The sequence below is a fragment of the Lathamus discolor genome, chromosome Z (assembly GCF_037157495.1).
Source record: "Lathamus discolor isolate bLatDis1 chromosome Z, bLatDis1.hap1, whole genome shotgun sequence".
NCBI lineage: Eukaryota > Metazoa > Chordata > Aves > Psittaciformes > Psittacidae > Lathamus > Lathamus discolor.
In genome coordinates this window covers 94,574,458-94,586,865 of record NC_088909.1, presented here as the reverse complement: position 1 = coordinate 94,586,865, position 12,408 = coordinate 94,574,458, and the positions used below count along the sequence as shown (strand labels likewise).

Below are 12,408 nucleotides of genomic sequence, written 5' to 3'. Positions count from 1 at the left end.
CAAATATATTTTTTCAGAGCTTGGGAACTTTCTTACATCATTCTTTAAATTGTCTGAGCCTAGGTATCTTGACAGAAACAACAATCACAAAAAAAAAAAAAAAGAAAAAAAACCCAAAAAAACCCCACCAAACTAAAACAGAACAAAAAATCCAGCAAAACCAAGGGAAAAAACCCAACAAACAAACAAACAAACAAATAAAAACACAACAATGCTTAGAAATTCAATTAAATTTTGTGCTGATGAACGAGTAACTCTTTAATATTAGGTCATACTCAAATGGGACATTGTTTCTTTGTAGAATAAATTCTCCAGAAACTTGTCTGTCATCACTGGGTTTTGTGTACTGACTCAGAAGGTGGTGAAACTGGTACAGTACAATAAAATCTAATGCTATAGTAAGCAATATTCTTCCATTTATAAATCAGATTGTATGATTCTTGAGATTAAATACAGGAAGTAAAATATTTAAGATCAAATACAGGAAATAAAATATTTAAGATTTAGACCTACTGTATTCTTAAAGTCAGAGATCTAAAAGAAGGTGTCTGTAGAAAAACTATTATTGGTAATTTCAAAAGACACCTCAAACATATTAAAGGATATCCTCTTATTTATTGTCTTTCTGCAACAGTGATATAAGGCAGTTTGTTTTTTAAGGAGGTGGCTTTGTAATAGAAAGAATTACAAAATCTTGCAAAGGAGGCAAACCTCTAGTAATGGTGTCTTCAGTATCAGCATATGGAGTACATTGAAACATCAGCCCATTTTTACCTGGAAGACAGTACTTAAGGACAAACCTGATGATTAAAGCACAAAGGAGCACATACATCTGTCATACAGGTTAAAATTAAAAATAGGTCATCTAACATTTAAAGGAATATGAAGTAATTTCTTGTGGATCTTAAGATAAGCCCTGATACATTTCAATCACCTGAAACCACTTCAATGGCAATAAAAGAACGCATAAGCATTTTATATGTACCTTCAGTAGAGTTATTACAAATAATGAGACTGCTGTGTGTGATTTAGCAGTGGCATAAAGACTACAGCACTCTATATCCTGTTTGCAAAATGACTGCAGATAACATAGTAGTTTCCTCTTTGAGCCTTTCAATTTGTATTGTTTTGTAAGAATAAGCATAAATTAGACATATAGTGAAGACTTACTGCCCCCGGGTGTCTGTATGAGGATTCATTTGTTTGGGAGGCAGCAATATCCCTCAAGGAAATATCTTCGTTTTTCTGTCAAAGAAAACAGATTCTATGCTTTTATCCAAGAACTTTCACTTTATTTTAGGATGTATAGTATCACTGAGAGAGTTAGAAATAAGTAAGAGCATATCTCAGGCACTGACCAAATACTTAAGCTGATTTTTCTCAAGAAACAGTTTGTTTCTGTTTTAATTGTGAATGGGCAATAGTTAAATATATGATCTGCACACCTCTTGAAAAAATTAAGTCAGATCTCACCCAGCTTACTTCTAGTCACCCAGGGAACAAAACTGTTCAGAGGAGAAACAGGAAAAAGCAATGAAGCATGGTTTACATCCCCAGAAGTGTCACCTGTCACCACCTTGCATGGTATCTTACAGTTCAGTAAGCTGAAGTGCTTTGCCTGAACTCATGCCACTAATTATGCAAGCAAGAGAGATTTGTGCTGCGAGGTGCCGAGTGTCCCTGACAGTACCATTTTGACAAAAGGCCATCAGAACAGTATAGCATTTTCTTAAATTAATATACATGTATGTTTATTTAAGATAACAGAAGCATACATAGGTAACGCTACCCCAGATCACTTTAGGACAAGCTCTTTGTGATGTTTGCAAGATAACCCAGCTGGGCAAGGACTTGAATTAAGAGATGCTGTTTGCCAGAAGCTGTGATATATCAGGTGGCGTTCTTCCCCTAAGATATATAAAGCCTAATACATTCACCAGCATAAGACAGGGAACCATAAATAATTTCCTGTGATTTGGATATTATATTAATCCATGCTCTTTAACACTTATGGTTACTAAAGATTTAGATATCTGAAGATTGGGTAACTATTAAATCATGTTTCCTAACCTAGAAGAGCATGTTACTCTGACTACGATCCTCTCTGCAATATTTATAGTACTTGTCATAGTGACCTGGCAGAATTACACATGGAGTATTTACATTCTATTTAGCAATTTATTGGCAGTTGCAAATGGGTACAATAGCCTTATTTAATTCTTGAACAAGACTATTAACAGACTTTTCATAAAAGCAATGCTATATTAATTCTAGAGGTACTTCCTCTTAAGGAATCCTTAAGTCTATCCTGTATGCAGCTAATTTGCAATTTCCCCAGGATGAAAGGTATTGCCTATACTGAAGATTTTATTCCTTAGTATCTCTAAATCTAAATAAGAAATGATACATACATATTTAATACTAGATAAGAAAAGTGAAGGCAGTAAGGTTAGGAGAGGATAAATCTCTACCTTTAAATTTTTAAAATGAGAGAAACAAAAAGAAACTCTGTATATACTAAATACAGTATTAGAGCTCCAATGCCTTTATTTGCCAGCACTTTTCTGCTTTCCTCATCCAGTGCAGAACATCTGTAGAGCTTCTTAAGTGCACAAAATTAAAGTTTTATCATTAAAAATAGAATACAACTGTCCCTTTTATGAAGTTCACAGAATCACAGAAGGATTGAGGTTGGGCTGAAATAATCTCCACTAACCCCCTTGCTCAAGCAAGACCACCTACAGCAACTTGCCCAGGGCCGTGTCCAGACAGCTTGTGAGGATTTCCAAGGATGGGGATGTTACAACTTCCCTGGGCAACCTGTTCCTGTAGTCATTGACCTTTCACAGGGGAAAGGGGTTTCCTGATATTCATAGAATCATAGAATAGTTAGGGTGGAAAGGACCTCAAGATCATCTAGTTCCAACCCCCTGCCATGGGCAGGGACATCTCACACTAAACCATCTCACCCAAGGCTATTCAAGAGGATCTCCCTAGATGTCTATTTGTGCCCATAATCTCCTGCCACATCAGAGGACACCACTGCAAAGAGCCTGGCTTGGTTGTCTTTGCACCTTCTCTTCAGATATTTGTCCAATGAGATCCTCACTAACCCTTCTTTCCCCCTGCTGAACAGTTCCAGCGCTCTCAGCATTTCTTCTTATGGAGATGTTCCAGTCCCTGCAGCATCTTCTCTGGACTCTCTCCAGTCACTCCATCTCTCTCATGTATTAGGGATCCCAGAACTGGACATGCTGATCCAGAGGTGGTGTCACCAGTGTTGAGGAGAGTGGAAAGATTCCCTCCCTTGATGTATAGTTAGGACTTCCCTTAATGCAGCCCAGGGTACTGCTGACCTTTGAGGCAAGAGCGCATTTCTGGCTTGTGCTCAACTGAGTGTCTGCCGGGATCCTCAGGTACTTTTCTGTGAAGCTGCTTTCCAGGTGTTAAGTCTCTAATATATACTGATGCCTCAGGTTATCCCTCCTCAGGTGCTGGACTTTGTACTGCCTTTTCTTGGATTTCTTGTGGTTCCTGTCAGCCCATTTCTCCAGCCTATCTAGGTCCCTTGGAATGGCACTGCAACCCTCTGGTGTATCAGCTACTTCTCCCAATTTTGTACCATCAGCAAACTTGCTGAGGGTGTACCCTGCACCATCATCCAGATTATTAATGATGTTGACCAGCACTGGACAGTGTTGACCCAGGGAGTACAGTGCTAGTTACTAGACTCCAACTAGACTTCACGCCACTGACCACAATCCCCTGAGCTCACCCATTCAGGCTGTTTTCAATCCACCTGCTGTTTGCTCACCTGGCCCATATTTCATCAGCTTCTTTGTGTGGACCTTACGGGAGATGGTTGAAAGTCTTAATGAAGTCTAAGTGGTCAAGTGGGCAATACCCACTGCCCTCCACATATCTACCAAGCCAGTAATTTCATCTTAGCTTATTTGGTTGCTCAAGTATGACTTTGTTGTAAACCCATGTTGACTAGTTCTGATCAGCCTCTGTTTCTTCACATGCCTGGAAATGGCTTCCAAAATTTGATATTCTATCACCTTCAAACATATTCCCAGGAGTTGTTTAAGTGAGTGTAATCTCAAGACTGATATATATCAGGGTGCAGATACAAAACTTACATAAGACAGGTAAATTCTACCATAATTTAAATGTACAGAAGTTGCACTGAAAACAAAAACCATAGTCCTTAGCAGGGAGTCACAACTGCTGTCACACTTTTGAGTAAAACAGTGAAACCCCAATTGTTTGTGTGTAATAACCTTCCCCTACTGGATGAATAAATTCCCAAATTTGCTTTCTTCTAAAGACTCCAATATTGCTTAGGATAGTGCAGACATGTGCTGGTTATGCACAGGAGCAGCCATTTGGAATGTGATTTTTTAAATACAGCAGGTGCTGCCCATCTGGAGGCTGGTAGGGAATGGCAGATGAACCATCCCTGGATGGCCTCAGGGGTCAGTGGCAGTTTCTGTGGATGAAAGGGATCTTCTGACAGCATGCCAGCTGGGCTTACCCCATGCCCACTGCTCAATGGGCTCTCCACTTTGCTTTCACATTCTGTGAGCTCTGTGGTATAGTGGCAGTTTAACTGTAGAGTGATATTAGGGACCAGTGACAGCTCTTTCTATGATTCATTACAGGCATTGGAAATCTGATTAATGCTTGCAGAAAGATTTGTGATCTCTCATAAATTCCGCTGTTACTCTGATTTATATTGCACAGAAGGAATTACATTGGAAGGCTAAGGCAGTCACCCATGCCTTGTGTTTTCCTCATATATCTGTATATCATATACTTCAGGATACTGTCATTCTAAGCAGGCAATACAAACAGGCATTTCAGTGTTATCATAGCATTTAACAAATTAAATTTCCAACAGGAACTTTGGAAAATGCCCTGTGCACAGGGTATGTTTGGGTTTTTTGTCCTCTGTATAAGGGCAATGAATTTATAAATTCTGTATGTGTCAGACCAGATAATAGACAGTAATCAGCACAGTTTTGCTGACTGAACTAGAGGTCTGCCAGTGGTTTCTGTACATGCAGTGTACATGTGTACATGCACTCACATGTGAAGTTTCCAACACTTGCATAAGCAAAAGTTTTAATATTTATTCTTTCTTTCTTTTTTTCTGCAATTGGTTTGAGATATTAAGATGGAAGTCAAAATCTACCAATTTGTTGAAATGGTTTAGAAACCAGCCTTGTCCTCAGCAAGATGGCTGAGTGGATGAATAAAGTATTATTCCAGTGATACAGAACAGAGCATCTAGATAGAATGAAATATATATCAGTTTGTTCTCTGTGTGTAAATAAAGAGATTAATCAGCTCAAAAAATGGAATAAGGATGGTTTAGTGAGAGGTGTCCCTGTCCATGGCAGGGGGGTTGGAACTAGATGATCTTGAGGTCCTTTCCAACCCTAACTATTCTATGATTCTATAACAAGTTAATGTAGATGTAGCAGAGTCAATGTGTTTATGAAATACATTAATTTCACTTGATAATTTATTTTTCTGTTTAGCACAATTTTTTTTTCATAGCAAGTGCTTCTTTTTATGAATTTGCAATCAGTAGCAATTATTTGTTACAATATATAATATTTTTAGCATAGTTTTGGGAGATTGTTTTCATTCACTTTAAAATAACCTAAAGATATTAGTATCTTTGGCAAACATGAGTGTGATATAAAGAGAAACTACATGAAACTATGTGAACTTCTGACCAAAGCACTCTACTTAAGATGCGTATCTCAGCTTACTCATGAGAATACGTGAGGGTTTTTTTTTTATCCTAACACAGACAAAATCTTCCACCTTCACAGTCTATTTCAGTACTGCTGCTTTTAGCAGAAATTTCAGCCTGTTTACATTTGAGAATTAACCTATCCAGTGTACACTATATTCTTTTCATCACAGGCTATTAATGTGATTAATTGCAAAGTAATTGCATCAGGTCTCCTACCAGACAAACCCTTTCAGTATAAATTGCATTACATGATACAATTTTGTCTCTGAATAACTAAATGCACTGCTCACACCTAGGCTATTTGTATATTACTTATGGTAGAGAAACTGTGGAAGGAGAATTCTTAACTGTTATGAAACAATTTATTTCCTTGTGATTTAGCTAAACTTCTTTCTGAAGTGGCCCTCTCCTTTCATTTGTTCATAGTAAAACTATAATTCAAGTGTCCTTACAAGGACATTTAACCATCAGTAATCTTCCTCCAAGATTTCTTGTCTCATCTTACACTTCCTAACAGAAAATTGTGGAACAGGAGAGTCCTATTAAAAAATCTAGTTCTGAAGAACTGCCAGACATCTTCCTAGAACACTCTAGCTGCTTCTCAGAAAACAGACAGAAAATATGACTCAGTTTCGGTAGTTCATCAGCTTTGAAATAGGTCTTTGATTTCAAGCAGTTTCTTCTGATTTTGAGCTTGCATTACACAGTAGTTCTAAAAGACAGAGAAAGAATATGAATGTCTGAACAGTTTATTGTCCTAGTTGCAGAACTATGAGGAAAGAGAATGTTAAAATTAACCCATGAGTGCTTTTGTTCCTGCAAAAACCATCAGAATATTGTCTCTCCAATAAAGAAAGTCTATGCTGACTTTCATATTAGAATGATTTAAAAAAGAAAATTTAATGGAAAATAAGATTACAAAGAAGAATGAATATGTTTACATTCCTTTTTACATATCTTCTCTACTAACTTTCAATCAGTGCAAGAACTATATGGTCTCCTAGTGACTCAATAGGCATATATAAAGAATGAGTTCTGACACAATCCCTTCTATGGAGGAAGGACCTCCCTTCTGTTGAGATAATTTGATAAGAGACAATATATACCATAGGTAGAACATGGTTTCAACTTATTTTCTATTGGTTTGTCCACCTTTACCACAAATGATAAAGAAAATTACAATGCATTAGGCTCTGTTCTTTATTGCACTTGATAAGGTTATTGGTCAACATAAATCACTATTTAGCAAATTCATATGAGTCATTCAAAATTATTTGAGGGTCCAAAGAACCCATAACACAGGTTATCAGATGGGATTTCTTTCTCAAAAGAAGTAACTGTTTGAGAGAACCAGACAGACAAATAAATAGAAGATACAGGCATAGATTTCTGCCTTAGGATTTTTTTTTCTTTTTTTTTTTGGGGGGGGGGTGTGCTGGTGGGAGAAAGTTGTAAATCCTAAATTGAAAGCAAATGCCAAGGGGAGCAAAGGAGAAATAAGATGAAGACTGGGAACTCAGGAGCAGTTCCCCAGGATATACTCCCAGTGTTTCATAACTAAAGGTCTGTCTGGTTCAGGTAGAGTATCTTGATGCACTTTTCTTGGACAAATGTTTGTTCAGATGCTCCATAAGCTTTTAACTTCTACAGCATCTTGCTTTAAGAATTTGGAAAGCTCAACTAAAATTATTTGCAATTCCCTACTAATTTTGATACTGGAAGGGACTACAAATAGTTATTCTGCATGCACCTTTTTTCGTGTCACATACGGGTCTTCAGAAAATCCTTCTAACAGTCACTCTTTTGGGCTGAAGAACTCTGGTTGTTTCTGCTACTTTCTATTGTTAGAAATCCAGGAACAGGTATATCAGAGAGAACTAAGTAGACTAAAACTCTCCAGCCTACGGAAAGCATGTGGTGGGGTTGTGAAATCATGAGAGTGAGTAAGCAATGACTGTACATTTTGCTTTCCAGTGTACATGCTAGGGAACACTAAATGAAGCTGTTATGGAAAGGCTGAAGACAAACCAAAGGAGGTGGTCTTTTGCATAATTTTTTGTTAAACTATGGAGTGATGGGATTTTACCGTCATGAGCTGCTGTGGACAGTGAAAGTGCGCATGGATTCAAAAAGTTTATAAACAAAGCAATGGGGAGAAAATTCTCTTGCAAACTATTTACACTGAGACATTGCACTCAGTCAGTAAGCCCTAGACCTGCATTTTTTTGATGGTTACAAGAGTATGTGGGAAAAGTACTGTTTGTTCATTCTGTTTTAATTTTCCTCCTCGGGCATCTGTATCCACTATGGTCAGCTATTAGAGAATGTATAATGGACTAGATGGACCTCCGATCTATGCAGCCCTTTAGATCAGCACTGCCCTGATTTTAGTTTGGCATTATTTTAGTTTGTTCTGATTTTACTTTCTGTAGGCTTTTACCAAAACTAAGAAAACATGAAAACTCAGATTAGAATCACAGTTTTTCATCAGGGATGTTTAGTAAGATGATTGCCTTCTAAAGATTGCAGAACTGTTTTGGTCTGTGCCCATAAAGTGGGCACACTCTTCTTGCTGATGTAAGAGCTGCCAGCACAGTTAATCAGAGGTCTTTTAACTGAAAAATTGTGTTAGCAACATGTTCTCCTCTCTCTGCCAGGTCACTTGCCTGTGAACTGTGAATGCTGACAGTAATATCTTTGAAAAAAAACCGCCCTTCAGAATTACTGCAGCAAATGTTGCTGTTTCTTATAATGAAAGTTTTCCACACCAGAATGTTTCATCTGGCAAATACAGCTCAAATACAGCTTGCCATTAGTGATTATTTCTTCCAAGATTTCAAATTTAATGGGATGCATTTTAACTCATTTTTAAGTCTAACAAGAACTAGAATGTGCACAAATACAAACACAGATGCTGATTTTTCAAAATACAGAAAAATCCTGTTCTTTCTTTTCTAATTGTATTGCTTCTATTTATTGTGTATCCTTACCAGATACGTAAGGTAGGTATTTACATCTTTACCCTCTACAAAATTATTTTCCTAGTATTTTCAATTCCAGCTGCATTGTTGAGATGATAGAAAATTACATTTGTAAAATACTGTGAGAGCAGATTTTGACATATCATGTCTTCTTAAAACTGCAGTTTGTATGGTGATTCCTCCAGTGCAGGTATTAAATATATCTCAGGAGAGTAACATGGTTAAGCATTGTTTCGTTGTCCATTTTAAATGAGATATCTGACCCTGTAACTGTAGTTGGCATTCTGAGTGTAGTAGATTCCGGCCCAAGAGGAATAATAATGTCCAAATAGGCACAGGCAGGATGTCTGAAAGCTTGAAATGAAACAAACATAATTATTTTAAAAATAAGCATACATTTAAAAACTCATTTACATAAATACTATTGAATTTTTTACTTCACCTGTTATAGCCTCTTACGCTAGCACAATTTAAGAGGCTGTGACTCCCACGTCTTTCAAGCTGTTCTGTCACAGATCACCGCCTCTGAGAAGCCTGCCATTTAAAAAGTCAAGGCTATGGATCTGACCTGTTTTGAGGTTTTTTATTCTGTTAACCTCACTAATGAGAAAAGGAAGTGGTGGAGGACTATCACAACTGAGGAATAGCTTGACAGTGTGACTAAGCTAACCCTCTCGACAGATACTGTCAAGAGGGGGGCCAGCCTCTCTGTGTGGGCTGCACCTTCATTCCACTGGTTTTTATCAACTGTTTGAATCCCTAATGCAGTGGTCTCCGAACTTTCTTGATCGTGCACCCCATCAGTAAAAACATTTTGAGGACACCCTCATAATGTACGTGCATTAAAAAATCATACACATTTGCTACTGTACTCGTATATCATGTACACTACAAAGCATGAACAAAACTAGGGATTAAAAAGGATGAGAATAAGGAAACAAACACCTGCTTTAAAATAAATTTTTAAAATCTTTTTTATTAACACAAAAAATATTTTCTTCCCAAACCTGAATGGACTTCTCTGTGCCTGTGCCTCACTTTGGAGAACAGCGAGTCAGTTCACAGACACACTTTTAGAAAACTAACCCTGCAAATCAAAATTATTATTTTTATATTATTTTTATAATAATCAGTAAAAGTAATTGATTATTATTATGAACTCTGTGAACAGGCTCAGAGCTCACATCAGCACCAGTGTTACAGGAAAGGTCATGTCAGAAACAGGGAGGTGTGACCATGGCATCTGTGGCAGCTAGGTCACCAGAGCCAGAGCATCCTGCAGCCTCCCTAAACGCACAGACTATGTCAGCCTGAAGTTTTAGGCTCTTTTCCCATTTTCTTCTCATTTGTAAATCAGCTCTAGTTAACCCTTCTCAGGACAAATTTAACTTCACAAGTATGGCACCCGGTGTCATGATATTTCAGTGTTAGTCCTTGGACCTTGTTGATAAGCACGTACTGCAGATTTTGAGGCACTCCAAAACCTAGGATGTGCATTGAGGATGATACAATACATCCCTAAGAAACAAAGCTGTGCACTAGAGGCAAGGTTTAAAAGCATAACATTAACTTTTTCTATCAAGGTAAAGGTTATGAATGTCATTCCTCGCTATAGGGCTAGAGCATATGGAGACTCCTTTGACTTGTTTCTATGATCTTTATTTGCATCTTCAAGAAGCAGGCAGCTCTATATATCTTCATTTAAGCCAAAACCCCTCTTTTCCCTCTTCCTTTACATTTGTGAGCCTTCTACCCAGCAACAGAGGACACACACGCTAAAGATCAGGACAGAGCTTCTCCTCATGGTTGCACTTCTATCATATCTCAGCATTCCTCCACTACCACATCCATAATAGTGACATTTCTAAATGTCACTGTTTCTGCTGGCTTTGTTACAAAGGTGCAGTCAGGAAATTAAGTTTTACCTGGAAGCTTAGACATGCAGGATAGCTTAGTACCCATGGCACTGGGTTCTTCAATGTCTCCTTTTTACATCAATATGATGTGCCTCAAAGAAATATATGGAAACAATCACACCATAGGACATATTAAGCTTTCTACAAAGAAATAATAAAGACAGTGGTACTTGGAAACTTGCTGTTACCATATTCTAAATGCATAACTGCACGAAGTGTCAGTGAGATTAACTCAGACATCCATACAAACTAAACTAATCTGTTTATTTTGGGCAGAATAAAATTAGGGAAAAGGAACTTCTGCTTTGGGAATTGACAGTGTCCAGAGCATAATTCTGCTTCCTGACCTGTAATAGGACATTTTTCTTACTGCCCTGTCTACACTGAAATAATATAAACTTTCCCATGGAGACGAAACTCCGTTTTTGAAGGACTGGAAAAGATAATGGCAAAATGCAAGTAAACCATCTTAAAAACAGTCAGGAAATTTGATCTGTAAATTTAGAAATTGTCTATCTGAACCCTTATTTATGAAAGTAATCCCTAGCAGGTGAGCCTGCTTTTTCATTTCTGCAGTTAGAAAATAGTGTCCTTGTTTAGATGTTTCAACATCCTGTCTCAGTTTGTCCTTCCCAGCTGCATTTGTTTGGACCGAGAAAGCTATCAATCATGCTGCATAATCAATGTATGCTACTCCTTGTAGCTGTCAGGGAGTCTCATGCATATTAATGTTGTAATTTTATTAAAGCTTTTGAACAAATAATATGATACCTGGTGTGACACTGAGGAAGAGAATATAAGACATCAGGACTCATAAGTGAGTGGTGTATAATACAGAATGATGGTGAATGTCCTTTAATCATTGTCCAAACAACAGTAGAAAAAACCCTCAAGCCTATGAGTAACTTCAGCTTCTCGTCAATAAATTATTACCAATTTGATATTTCCCTCTTTAATTGCCAGTGCATCATATGAAATATTAATTACTGTTCCTGCATATTAGGCTGGACAGCTGGGAGTCCCTTACACACGTACTCCTGTGAGATTCGGGTCATTTTGAAAAGGCATCTCTGGGGACATACAGCAGTTTTTCTGAATTGCTGGTAGATTGGAGAAGACAGTAGAAATTAGAGTGATTTCATTGGGTAAGTCAGCAGAGAGAGGTGGCTTGCAGGCTGCACACTAATATCTATGCTGCCTTCAGGTCTGTCAGCTAAAATCAATGGCTCGCTGCAAATGAGAAAAGACTTTTCTGTGAGCTGCTAGGGGATAGAACAGCTTTGCAAGGTCACAGTCTGTGCACACTGTGTTCCTCATTAACTTCCGCCCAGCCTAATCATCAGAGAAAAACAAAATCCCAGTGTAGACATATGATAGAAGACAGTAATATCTGATTAAATTTGGGAGACCAACAGGAGGTAAGTGAGTTTACTCTAAGAACAACATATTTAGCTAGATAAGACTTCGGCTGAGCAAAGCTGCTTTTCAGTGGAATTAAAGGAAGCAAAATATTAACATATTCCATACCTAAGAACAAAGTATGGTCCTACAATATTCACTTTATAACATGCATTTCTTTTAAACACAGTTTTCTTATGTATTTTAACTTGCTTTCTTAATTTTCCACTCTCCATCAATATTAGCCATAACATTCTTTGTTGTCTTAATTTACTTTGGGGCGTGATCCATTTAGATTGCTCAAATAGAGTTCATAATGGAACGAAAGAGAGGAAAAAGGCAG

General features: G+C 37.6%; 1 protein-coding gene across 1 annotated transcript in view; it reads right to left on the bottom strand.

Moving 5' to 3' along the window:
- Positions 1 to 1,235: 1,235 nt before the first annotated feature.
- Positions 1,236 to 12,408, bottom strand: part of EMB (embigin) — a 50,601-nt gene continuing 39,428 nt past the window's right edge. Inside the window, exon 11 of the mRNA XM_065663391.1 lies at positions 1,236 to 1,245. The gene's annotated coding sequence lies outside the window, so the exon portion shown is untranslated. The remainder of the gene's footprint in view (positions 1,246 to 12,408) is intronic.